Raw genomic sequence first — 14,558 nt, forward strand, 5'->3', positions numbered from 1 at the left:
ATACTATTTAGTCTTATGCAAATAGATTAATTTAGTAAATAGAAAAAAATCGTTTATCAATTATTTTGTTCTGTTATATTGTTCTGTTATATTGTTTTATTTATATTGTTTGAAAATTTTTCCTTCTTTTTTAATAAAAAAATGAAGTTTAACAGAAAAAAGTTATCACTTGGTATTGAAAATGGTCAACATTGTTTACCATTTCAAACATTGTTTGATTTACAGGATTTCGGCTCCTGTAATTTGCTTTCGAAATCCGGTTCCGGCCGGATTTGTTAATTTAAATCCGGCAAATCCGGCTCCGGCCGGATTTCGAAAAATTGAATCCGGTACAGCCAATATATATATATATATATATATATATATATATATATATATATATATATATATATATATATATATATATATATATATATATATCAACAAAATTTATAATTGTATTTATTAGAGCATATACAAATACAATATTGGAGCCCACGGTTTGAAAAGATATTCTCCACGTTCAAGTAGATGCTAAAGGTTAAAACGGGTGAGTGTTTTATACATATATTTATTTACTTTATATGTTTGTTGTTTGTATGTGAATGTTTTTTACATATATTTATTTGCTCTATATGTTTGTTATTTAGATTTAACTAAGATTAGTTGAAAATGTTTGCTTACTGAGATACACAGATTTGTTAAGCTTAGGTAAAAATTGCTCGCTAACAAGTTTATTATTGTTAATTTCCCAGCATATGGTACTAATATTATAGTTTTATTTTCTTGATACTGACATAGATTAGGCCTTTTATAGCCCTTGTTTCTTGGTTCGTTCATTTATTTTTCTGGAATTTGGCGAAGTAGGAAACCAAGGCAAGTTTGGACATACATGGTTTAACAGTTTGTTATTATTAATGATGTTTATCATATCAGTTCATCAATTTTTAATGAAAATGTCTGCCATTGTTATAAAACGTAGAGTTCGTACTACTACTATTAATTCAATTAATTCTATTAAATCGTATTTAATCGTATTTAATAGAGATGGGAAACGAACCGAACCCGAACCGAACGAACCGAACTAGAACCTTATTTACGACAGAACCGAACCGAACCCGAACTTTAAAACTGTTGAGAACGAACCAGATTAAACCAACTATCCTTACCCTAACCGAGCCAAATTCGTTTGAAACAGTGAAAAATTTGCAATTCGCATATCACTACAATACATAACATAATACATAACAATACATAACCTAATCTGTAACATACCGCGAATTTAGAATTATTTTGTTCTATCTCTCATTTTAAGTGTTGGGAGAAAATGAGTTAGTAATTTTAGTAAGTAATAATTACTTTTAAAATATATTTTATTTTTTAAATTTTTTTCTAAATAATTTGTTTAAATCAAAATTATTTAAAGCATAAGTTTTATTTCTTTAAAAACTAAGCTAAAATTTTGACAGTAGGCTACTTAAGCTACCATTATCTGTGTTCAGAAAGTTACTGCATTAATGTTTTGTGCACTTAAACTGCAGCTATTAGCAACTGCATTGTTTTTTGAACTTTTGAACTTGCAGTATAAAAGCATTGCAAATTATTTCAAATTATTTGCAATCATTTAACTACTTAATACAACTTTAATTTATTTGTGTTTTATCATTGCAAATGTAAAGCTTTGTAACTAATAAAAAACAGTTGTGTTGATACCGAACCGAACCGAACCCGAGTTGTGCTTAAGACCGAACCGAACCGAACTCGAACATTCGATATAACCGAACCGAACCGAACCCGAACTTTAAAAAAAGGGTTCGATTCCCATCTCTAGTATTTAATAATATTAAATCGTATATAAAGACATTTAAGGGAGAAGAGAATTCAAGTTCCTTTAATAATTATATTAAAACCCTGGTTTTCATGACACTCTGATTAACAAATTTAACAAGATTCAACATTTAATTGCAGAGAAACAGAACATTAGGAGGAAGAAGATCGTAGTACTGACTTAATTTTTTTTTTTCTGTCAAATTATCAGAAAAAAACAAATTTATAAGCAATAAATTGCATTCTATCTCCGATAGTTCAGTAAATAGCTCTTACAAAAATACTTCAATGATAAAAATTCTATCTTTAAAATTAAAAACATTTAATGTTTGACCTGAAAATTGGCAAACATTTACGAAAATATTAGTGTGCAATAGATAGAAATGAAGATCTACGCCCAATTCAAAATTAATTTGTTTACGGGATCTTTTAGAGGATCAAGCACTTTCTACTATTAGAGGACTTTCAATTACAAATGATAACTATAACATTGCAATAAATTTATTAAAAGAACGGTTTCATAGCAAACAACTAATTATATCTTCACATATGAGAACATTATTGTCAATTGAACGAGTTCAAAATATAAAAAAAATATCTCTTTGTTGAATTTATGACAACTTATAAATTCAAATAAGGAGTTTAGAAAATTTAGGAATTGAATCTAACCAATATGGACCTCTTCTTACACCAGTCCTTATGCAAAAAACTCCAGAGGAACTCGGATAAATTATCTCGAGAGAATTTACCAACATTGAAAACTGCTGGGATAAAAAAATCGTTTTAAATGTTTTGAGGACTGAAATTCAAGCTCGTGAAAGAAGCCAAATTAGTAAAGAATAATCTCAAAATTTCACTGCTGAAATTTTATATTCGAGTGGAAATTTAAAGCCACACACCAAGTTTGATAATTTGAAAAACTATTTAAAATGTGTTTTTTTGTAATAAAGGTCATAGGCCGCAAGAATGCAAAACGGTTATTAGTTTAGAAGACAGGAGATAACCCAGTAAACACGCTTTAGTTGGTCCAACTGACGGGCCAGTATTGGCTATAGTTGGCTAACTGTTGGCATTTCTTGCCAACCATTAACCGACTGTGTACCGCGTGTTTTTGAATCGTAAAAGTTTCCTGTAAGTTTTATAAACGTATTTTAATAATTAGTCGCATGGTCTAAGTGAATTTATTTTTATGATGACACCATTGTTGTATTTGTACTAGACATTTTAGCTCTATTTTAACTGCTATTAAAAGTTAAAATACAGCTAAAATGTATATGTGCGTGTATAGTAGTATGTTTATGTGTGTATTTCTGTATGTATGTATTTCTGTATGTATTTCTGTATGTATGTATTTCTGTATGTATTTCTGTATGTAGGGGAACCTGTTGTTCCTTTGACCACGTTGTACCTTTAGTCACTCTGTCATATTGGCCGACTATTATCATTTTGCAAAAAATTGAAGTGCCATTTGAAATATTAGTCCATGACGACTCTTTTTACCTTAAAATATCATGGTTGGGGAAGATTGTGTTGATCCACAAGAAATTATTAGTTTTAGCTCTTAAAAAGTAAATATTTATGTTTATCTTATTTTAATAACAAAACTGTCATAAATAGTTGTTTGGCTAATTTATGATATTACTTACATTAACCAACATCTTTTTTTTATTATGGAAAAGTTTAAATAATTATTTCTAACCCTAAATGGGGTTTGAGATGATAATTGTTGAAGAAACCCATCTCATGTACCTTTGACCAGCGTAGGACGTTGTACCTTTGACTGGTTTGTACTGCGCTTTAATTTTTTGCGAACTTAAAGAGGACACTTTTATGAAATTTTTCATCAAATTTATCAGACAGCTGTACTCTTGCATGTAAAAATCAGCGAAAAGCGTACTATTACTTTCTTGCTGGTATTTTGAAAGTTTTAAATATAATATAAGTGATAAAATAATATTAACAAATTATATTTTTATATATTTCTATATCTTATGCATTGTTTTATTTAATTTATTGATAAATAAGAGTAAATTTTACACTTGACACACAATCCATTATTGGAATGTATATTTTTATGTACTTATAATGCTTGATAATCAGTTTTAATAATTAAGTTAGTTGGCAGCTGTAGCAGCTTGATAATTAAGTTGATTATATAGTTGTACTTGATTTCTGTACAGCAATAAGGAAGTAAGAACAAATAAATATATAATCATTTCTGTTAATATGTTTTAATCTTAAAATGCCAAGGAGTAAGGTTGGTGTTTTTCGTAAGAAGATTTGCGAGAAGGATATGTTTGATGCAGTGAATTTTGTTCTTCAACAAAAAATGAGTCTAAGTAAAGCAGCAAGACATTGCAACATTAAAAAATCAACTTTGATATATCAGTTAAAGCAGTTTAAAAAATCTGGAAGAACCCAGTATTCATATTCACTTAAGAAACCAAAAAAAGTATTCTCAACAAAAGAAGAATTAATTTTGGTAAAATACTTGGCAGATGCTGCAAATATGCATTATGGGCTTACATTAAAGCAAATCAGATTCTTTGCATATGAGTATGCTTTAGCAAACCATAAAAAAATTGAAACTTCATGGATAAAGAATAAATGTGCTGGTGAACAATGGCTATGAGATTTTCGGAAAAGATATAATGATAAGTTATCCCTACGTAAACCGCAGCCAACAAGTCTTGGTAGATCTTCTGCATTCAATAAAGAAACTGTAAGAATTGTGTTTAAAAATTATAGAAATGTTTTAGAACGTTATCATTTTGAGCCATCAAACATTTGGAATTGCGATGAAACAGGAATTACCACAGTTCATGTACCACCAAAAATCCTAGCCCCAAAGGGCAAAAAGCAAATAGGAAGTATGACTAGTGCAGAACGAGGCAATAATGTAACAATGATTGCAGCCATTAATGCTACTGGAAGTAGCATTCCACCATTACTTGTATTTCCGCGTGCAAAATTTAAGGACTACATGTTGAATGGTGCTCCTCCTGGAAGTGTAGGAGCAGCTAATAAGTCTGGATGGTCAAATGAAGTCATTTTTCTGCAGTTTCTTGAGCATTTTATTAGTAATGTACGACCTTCGGTAGAAAAACCAGTTCTTTTGTTAATGGATAACCATGAAAGTCATGTTAACATTTCTATTATTGAATTAGCTAAAAGATCGGGCATAATTTTAATGACATTTCATCCTCACACAACCCACAAAATGCAACCCCTTGATCGTGGTGTTTTTGGTCCATTTAAAATATTTTATAATAATGCCATGAATAATTGGATGATATCACCAGGAAATGCTGGTAAACCAGTTACAATTTATGATATATCTTACCTTGTTGGTCAAGCTTATCCTCATGCTTTTGTACCGATTAATATTGTTAACAGTTTTAAATGTACTGGGTTTTTTCCCTTTAATGAAAATATTTTTACTGATATTGACTTCTTAGCTGCAACTGTTACTGATAGGCCAATAGTGGATACTGAAACTTGCATTTCTAATGATAGCAATGAGGTTGAAACCACTCCTGGCAATTTACCATCAACATTGGAAATTGTTTCACCTGAAATAATACGACCTCACCCAAAAGCCAAATTAAGAAAGGCAGCTATTTCAAAAAGACGTAAGGGAAAATCACGCATTTTAACTGATACACCTGAAATGAAAGTTATTTTACATTCAAAATCTAATAATGAACAATGTCAAAAACCTTTTTCAAGACAAATAAAATCCATGGCAAAACAGATTATTTTTAATCAACATTCTGACACAAGTTTAACTAATGAAAGTTTTGATGAAATTGATTTTGGAATAAATATACTTGACAATGAATCAGAAAATAGTGAAATTGTTTCAGGAAGTTTCTTACTTGTCAAGTTAAGTGAAAAGAAATACTCTAGACATTATGTGGCAGAAGTTATTGAAGTTGTTGGTTTAGTTTACAAAGTTAAGTATCTTAAGAAATCAGGAGACAATAAATTTATACGAGAAGATGACAATGTTTATGATGTAGAACTTGAAGATATTATAATGAAAGTTCCATCACCAAGTGTTGGTCATGGATCATCTAGACGCCAGTATCTTATGTTTGATGTTGATCTGACATCTTTTACTGTACAGTAATGTTTTTTAATATAATATATTTTATTTTCATATTTTTCATTGTCTGCATTAAAAGATTTCCTCTAAAAAGCATTATGGTCAAATCTAAATGAATCTGACAACTAAAAATAGTTTTGGTTGGGTTTTAAGAGGTTTCTAAGTTAAAAACCTATTTAGGGGATATTAATCTACTTAGGGCCAGATTTTTTGTATGATCATATCATACAAATTACTTCCTATTGATATCGACATAATTACTTAAAATATAAAACTCCGCCAAGTAAAAGGGTTTTAAAATCGGTAAACTTAGGTACAATGAGTTCATTTCTAATTGCAAGTATAGCAAGTTATAGAAATATATTTTTGCTCTTAAATTATCTAAAAGAGAGTAACAACTTAATTAAAAACATTTTGTACAATTCAATCACATTTGAAGTTTCCAATCTTAACCCGAACCGTCCCATGTAAATAGCATCCAACTGAAAAAAATGTGACTAAATCGAAATAGTACTGATAATTGATGTCATTTTCTTTTATTTACTACAAAAAAACAAAAAAGCAAAATCATAAGGATTATGACCGTAGGTGTTACTTTAAAACACGGCCCTAAGTACAAGGACAATGAATGACCCTTTGTACAAGACTAGATACAAAACAAAATGTATCAAAAAATCCAAACTAAGGGAGACTTATGTAATGCTGCAGTTAGTAGTTATTTTTCAAAGCAAAATTAATAAATTGAATTACAACAAAACGTTTTACTTGAAATTGTAATATAAAAGTGACAAGAAACAAAATTTTACTTTAGACCATCAAAAAATGTTTTTTGGTTATAACTTGCTGCGGCTGTGTCTTTAATTTCTTACAAAATGGTTTTATATAAGCATTTATTGACATGTGGTTGGCTAGAAATTTCTTTATAACATATAGCAAAGCTGTAATATGTCATGATTACTTATTAAAAGTCCAAATAATTCATAAGAACTTATTAATAACATTACGGTCAAAGGAACAACACACCTCGGTCAAAGGTACAACGTACATGTTGTACCATTGACTATTTGAGTACTTTTTTAAAAACGCTCAAAAATGATACTTATTGGTTGAATGAGAAAAAAGTCAAAAGTATAATTTTTGCGCAAAATATAAGAGAATAACATTAACTTTGAATGGTATAAATTGATTCAACCGTCGAGCAAAAAAACGCCCGGAAACAAAAAGTGGTCAGAGGTACAACAGGTTCCCCTATGTATTTCTGTATGTATGTATTTCTGTATGTATGTATTTCTGTATGTATTTATGTATGTATGTATGTATGTATGTATGTATGTATGTATGTATGTATGTATGTATGTATGTATGTATGTATGTATGTATGTATGTATGTATGTATGTATGTATGTATGTATGTATGTATGTATGTATGTATGTATGTATGTATGTATGTATGTATGTATGTATGTATGTATGGGCGCTACTGCAGTTTCTCCCCCCCCCCCCCCTTTTTTATTTTTGATTATGATAGAGAATTTTATGCTGATTCAGAAAAACATAAAAACATGGACCTGAAAATCAACGGAAAGTGCTCTATTTCGAAGTCAAAGTTGAAAAAAATCCCACTAAAAACCCTAATATTCGCCATTTTGAGAATATTAAGTTAATGATTTTTTAGCTGACAAAAGCAATACATTTATAGCATGGTTTTTACATTAAAAAAAGTCGTTAAAGTATGTTTATCTAGCGCAATTTTCGTGGCAATAAAAATAGCCGTTTTTTGATTTATTAGAGAATAAACTATATTGCAAGTAATGTACTTTTGTAATGAATTTTAAAAAAGAATTCAGCAGTTTTGTTTCCTAAAAGAAGAACTTTTGAAACTTAGTTCATAGTTGTTTTATCACATGTAAAATTTAGAAAATGTCATCTTTAAACCGTTTTTTTTTAATAAAAAAAACCAGCGTACAATACAATAATAATTATTCATCAGTTTGTCTACATTCCCACACTCTACGTTCAACTTTTATTTGAAATCTTCCATTAATTTCATTTCGTTTATTACACTTTCGTTATAACACTTTAAAATAGTAATGCGATGGCTGATGGAAACCAGGTCTTTTTATTGCGCAATGTAACGGTAATTAACTTTCGTTAAAAATGAAAGCGTTTTGAAAAAAAATGGCGAATATTAGGGTTTTTAGTGGGATTTTTTTCAACTTTGACTTCGAAATAGAGCATTTTCCGTTGATTTTCAGGTCTATATTTTTCTGAATCAGCATAAAATTCTCTATCATAATCAAAAATAAAAAAAGGGGGGGGGGGGGGGAGAAACTGCAGTAGCGCCGTATGTATGTATGTATGTATGTATGTATGTATGTATGTATGTATGTATGTATGTATGTATGTATGTATGTATGTATGTATGTATGTATGTATGTATGTATGTATGTATGTATGTATGTATGTATGTATGTATGTATGTATGTATGTATGTACATATATACAGGGTGTCTGCCAGATCAGGGGAAATCAGGGAAAAATCAGGGAAATCAGATATCTGCAAAAAATCTAGGAAATTAGGTTGAATTTTAGAAAAATCAGGGAGAAATCAGGGAAAATGGCTCTTCATCAAACTTACATAACTTAAATAAGTTGTATATAGTACATGTAATATAAAAGTTTATTTGGCAAATAGTTTTATAAACTTTTCTTGCATCAAGCCAATCTTGAATCTTCACATGCAAAAATGTAAACAATAATACAACCCATTTTGAATGTATCAATACTTGATACATTTAATATGGGTTGTATTATTGCTTACATTAAATGTATCAATACTTGATACATTTATTGTGGGTTGTATTATTGTTTACATTTTTGCAGTTGAAGAGCATTTTTCTAAACGACTCTGGTCAATTTTTGTGAAATTGAATTTGGGTAACTTTATATTAAATCAAGGAAAACAGGTAGAAGATCAGGAAAATACGAGGAAAAAGTCAGGGAAATCCACCTTAAAATATTGGCAGACATCCTGTATATAACATGTATGCGTAAAAGTTGTTATATTCTAATATATATGTTATAGTAAAATAATTTATATGTATGTATTTTGTATATATTGCATAAATATATGCCATATATACAATATTGACATAATATATGCAGTATATAAATAAATGGTATATGCAATTGCATATACAATATGGCATATACATTTCATGTTAAGCATATATGACATTTATATTATATTATATATATATGTGTGTGTGTGTGTGTATATGTGTGTGTATATATATGCATATTCATATAATGCATATAATTATAGCATTTTATTAAATGGGACATCAACTTCTAAAAACTATGAGAAAACTGTTCAAAATTTTGGGGATCAGGAAAGAAAGGTTTTGGATAAACTATTTGTTTGTTGTTTTTTTTTGTTTTACTACTTGTTATACATTTAATATGTGTTACGCATACAACATTGATTATGATGCTGACATATATTGACAAAAGAAAACTATTTTTATTTTTTGTAAAAAAAAAAAATTGTGTTTTAATTAATGTCATAAATGGATGAAGGCTTTAAAAAAATACATATTTCATGTTACAAAAATACACATTTCTACTTTGTTATGCAGATAAAGGTTTTAAATAAAGCTCTTTCCTGTGACCTTAATAACACAACACAAAAATGTGCTAGAATACCATTTTTACAGCAATCAATTTACCTAAAGGGATAAATAACATGAGTATTTAAAACTTTAACTCCAAATATTTGAGTTCCATAACACCTTGATCCATGTATGTCTTCAATTTAATAACTAGATTGTGTTTTTGAACCAATTTTCCAATAAGATTCAAATGCAATGAAATATTATTTAATAATTTAAGTATGTTTATAGAGATGTTAGCAGCTTTGGAGTTAAGATTAACAGAACTGGAGCAAAAAAATAAGTTTTTAGAAGTTGAAAGTTTTTTGGATAATGAAGACATTGTTGTTCCCCTTGGCCTTCCTATGGAAAGTAAGGAAGATTTGGAGAGGATTAACCTTATGCTACAGATGAAATCTGAGCTGGCTCTCTATGTAATTTGAAATTATTTTCTATATTATAATGTTTGTAGCAGTCTACAGGTTGAGTTTAAACTAGTAATTATTATTTTATAAGATCAAAGATAAGTTTTTTTATAAGTCTTATAATTGTAATTTATCAAAGGTAATTTAATAATACCTTAGTTATATTATACCGCATTACATTTTCATTTACCTTTAAAAAAATAATTTAAATAAAAAAAGTTGTAATATGTAGCATTATTTGCTTTTAGTTAGAATATCTGCGTTCTATTGGCGGTAAAGTTGAATGTCCAGAATACATATGATGTGTGTTGGGTGCCATGTTTTCTAAAAATTTTAGCATTTTATGTAATCTAAATGGATCTTCAAGTAAGATGGTAGCTACTGGAATGGGCAAGATTAAGTTGCAATGTTATCATTTTGTGTTAAAGTGCTTACTATGTAAGTATTACTAGTTATGTAAATTTTTAGTCTATTAAAGTCAACTGTATTATTATATTTACAAAAATATGTTTACAACACTAAGAAAGAATATAATATGTTAGTACTTATGACAATTACCAGTGTTGTCATTAGTTGTGAATTTGTAAGATATTATGTTCTCCCTTGGTGACTTGAACTTATCAATGTCGTATTTTATTCTTAACTAGAGATGTTAATTGCCAATGTAAACTATGATTTATTAGTATTCAACTATATGATTCTTAAAGAGCATATAGAAGTTAGTCTTGAACCTATAAGCTAATTGCTCTCGGTTATCATATGCACATATTTTTAAAACTGCCAACCAGTTAATGTAATTCTCGATTTGCAAAGTATATGTATAAGAACTTAAAAATAACTTAAAAATAATTTGTATTTAAACAAAAAGTAAATTGAGTTTCTAAATCTATTTTCATTTTATTCTTTTAGCAGCAGTAAGAATTCAGTATCTTAATTCCAAGGATAAAGATATTTACCCGATTGTTTCAAGTTGGTTACAGGGCGCAATTGATCAAGGAGATGGGGGAATAAATAGACAGACGAAAACCAAGGTTATAAAAAATCAGTTGCAGTTAATCAATGAAAAGAATATTTAGTTATTATTTTCTTTTGCAAATTTATAAAAGTTTATTTATCTTAATTTTATTTATAATTCTAATTTTTCTTAATTATTATTGATAATTATCTAATAAATCGCCACGTTTTTAAATACTAGCGTTTTAAAATATTGTTTTTAATTAAAGCTGCCAATATTAATTTCAAACCTTTAATAATATAACTACAATTATAGAATATTTTTAGTATTTTATTTGTAAATATATTTTTTTAATGATCTGGAAATAAAAGTGTAATGATAAAAAATTTGTTCATATTGTGTATTCAACTAAGTTATCTATAAATATAATACAATATTTTGTGTGGACAGTTGTACTGTTTGACTGGTAAAATCTGATATACAAACAATCACTATTAAATAGAAAATTAAATATTAAAAAGCAAAGTTATACTTTGTTATTAAGCAATATTCAAAACATGATTTATAACTTTTCCACTTTCAATTTAAGCGCAAAAGCGAATTTAAAAAATCGCGAAAAAAAATCATATAGTTGGGCCGGTAATGGTACCAACTGTTAGCCAACTGTTTTATTATTGTTGGGCCGTTAATGGCAACCAATTATTTAAAAACAGTTGGCTAAGTGTTGGTAAAAGCGTTACGTTTTTTTCACGGTACCAACTAAATAGCCGACTGTTGGCCCAACTGTAGCTAATAGTTGGTTATTATGATCGGGCCAACTACTTACCAACTGTTCGATGTTTACTGGGAAGTTTTAAAAAAGAAAAGATGTTTCAAATGTCTAAGGATCGGAGCTCTTTCTAAAAGTTGTGACATTAAAATGAAATGTTTTAGTTGTTTTAATTGGCATCATGTGTCGATGTGTATAGGTAAATCTTCAACCAAAAAATGGATGTTCATAAAAGTTCTTCACCTTCATTAGTGGCTGGTTCGTTATCAAAATATGAAAAGTTTGTTTTGTTGTAAACGGTCAAAGTTTATGTAGCCTCAAATAAAAGTAGTCATTCTGCACGTTTTCTATTTGATAGCTGTTCACAGCGTACCTAAATCTAAATCTTTGCAAGAAAAGTTTAATTTAAAAACATTAGACACTAAGAAAATTACTATAAGTACATTAGAGAAGGCTCAATTTAATATTAAAGGGTCAAATTATCATACTATTTTTATTTCTTGTCTTTTTAAAGACATGTGTCCCCATAAATGGTCAGGATATGGAATTCGCTCTTAATAGTTAAAGTCATTTAAAGTGTCTAACTTTAGCTGATGTTGTAGTAAGCAATCCTGTAGATATTGATATTTTGGTAAGTGCAGATTTTTACTGTAAATTCTTTGGTGATACAATTATTCGTGGTATTTCTGGGCCAGTTGCTTTAAAATTTAATCTTGGAGGCTATGTGTTAAGTGGTCGTTCAGGTAAAGAGAGAAGGTAGTTTTTCTGTAAACACTGTACATGTTTTAAAAGTTCAATCAGAATTTGTTGATGATGAAATTGTTTTGAAATCTTCTATCAGAGAAATGTGGTGTTATAAAGATAGTTGTAAGGAAAATGATTTAGTATTAAATAATTTTAAAGAATCCACTTATTTTAATAAAAACTTTGGTCATTATATGATTGGATTACCGTTTCGTGGTGATAATTTAATTACCTGATAACTATCCTTTGTGTGTCAATTGGATAAATTCTCAGGCAAATCGACTGTTAAAAGATGAATATTTGTTTAATTTTTACAGCAATATTATTAAAGACCAATTATCTCATGGTATTATTGAAAAAGTTGTAGAAAATGATTTAAATACTGAAAAAATACATTACTTGCCTCACAGACCAGTTAAACGTAATAATAAAATAACTGCAAAGGCTCGAATGATATTTTATGCTAGTGCAAAATCTTCTGGAGCATCACTTAACGAAATTCTATATTCTGATCTGAGTTTGGCTACATCACTTTTTAGAACTTTGTTACGTTTTCGATCTGATATTGAAAAGGTGTTTCTTCAAAAATAGGTCTTACAGAAGAACATCGTAATTAAGTCAGGTTTTTATGGTATGATGATATAAATAATTTAACTGTTAAAAATTTATTGAATACAAAATTTGCAACATATCGCCTTTGTAGTGTGTTGCTTAAAGTAACATTATCTCCTTTTTCAATAAATGGAACGTGATCTCCTTTTTTACTTATTGAAACTACATTAAAAAAGATATTTAAAAAGTAATCCTTGTTTTGTTAATAAACTTGTAAATAGTCTTCACCTAGATGACGTGATCTCTTGTTTTAATGAAGTAGATCAATGTATAAACTTTTACGAATGGTGTAAAACAATATTAAAGGAAGGTCTCTTAATTATTGAGGCAATGCTAGACCTAGAAGACATTAAAGTAGAAAATGAATGAGTCTCATTAAATGGCGTTTTTATGAATATTTTCACAACTATTTAGAAAAGTTAGACGAGTCAACCTGTCTTGTTTACAATGCTGCTTACAATATAGATGAATTTATCATAAAAAATCTACTTTTGTTACGAGTTACAACTTGAACATTAAAATTTAATAAAAACTCTAAATTAACAATTAAACAGTTCAACCGTTTCAATTCTTCTATTTTATTAAGTGAAGAGTTAGATTATGCAAACATTTTATTGATAAAACACATTCAGCGTGGTGTAGTGACTAAACCTTCTTTTATACAACTACGAAAAGACTTAAGACTTAAAGAAATAGATGGTTTTGTTTGTTGCCAAGGAAGAATGGCAAATGCTCCATTACCATATAGTATTAAATTTTCAATATTTTTACCTCGCGAAAGTTGTTTTTCAAATATTTTTATTTAAAAAGCTCATATTCTTGTGAAACATAATGGTGTCAAATAAACTCTTAATGAACGTATTAGGTTGGTGCAAAAGAAAATTCGCATAATTTCAAAGTCAAGTATGATGCACATGCGTAATGGAAATGCAAACAATATATATATATATATATTAGTTGAAAGAGCAATCTTATTTGCACATTTTAAATTACAAATTCTATTTTTTTAGTAACATTGTATATATATAATTCTTTTTTAGAAAATGTCCATCGAAAAAATACATTTTAGACATTTCATGTTGTACGAATTTCGATTTGTTCTGTTTACGGTGTGGATGCTCTAAATGTTCGCGTTCGCCAGAAGTGGTTCGCTAAGTTTCGCAGCGGAGATTTTGATCTTAAAGACAAAGAACCCATTATATTATAATCTTTAAATGATTCTAATATTGATAATAAAGTTTGGATATTGTTATTCATATGTTTTAGTTTTCGTGCCCTCATTTTAGATTTAGTTCCCGACTGTACTGAAGCAAGTGCTATTCGTGGTCTTCGAAGATTTTTTAATGTAGCAGCTGCACCGTGGTAGGGTGGAATAATTGAAAGATTCGTAAGATCGACAAAGAAAATGTTAACGAATTCAAGAATAACTGAAGTAGATTGCGTCATTAATAATCAACCATTGACCTTTATTTATGAAAAGTCTGGAGAT

The 14,558-nt window shown here is 28.7% G+C and overlaps 1 long non-coding RNA gene across 2 annotated transcripts; it reads left to right on the forward strand.

The window, feature by feature from the left end:
- Positions 1 to 8,100: 8,100 nt before the first annotated feature.
- LOC149884558 (uncharacterized) lies at positions 8,101 to 11,191 on the forward strand. 2 transcript variants are annotated; one of them, XR_016454830.1, is made up of 4 exons: positions 8,101 to 9,315; positions 9,817 to 9,998; positions 10,238 to 10,427; positions 10,899 to 11,191. It is a non-coding gene; the product is annotated as an uncharacterized LOC149884558 (long non-coding RNA). The 2 variants fall into 2 exon arrangements; XR_016454829.1 differs by having other exon boundaries at positions 8,101 to 9,998.
- The last annotated feature ends 3,367 nt before the right edge of the window (positions 11,192 to 14,558 follow it).

The sequence above is a fragment of the Hydra viridissima genome, unplaced genomic scaffold (genome assembly GCF_058129835.1).
Source record: "Hydra viridissima isolate aposymbiotic clone 2 unplaced genomic scaffold, HvirCarnegie_v1 scaffold_8, whole genome shotgun sequence".
Lineage (NCBI taxonomy): Eukaryota > Metazoa > Cnidaria > Hydrozoa > Anthoathecata > Hydridae > Hydra > Hydra viridissima.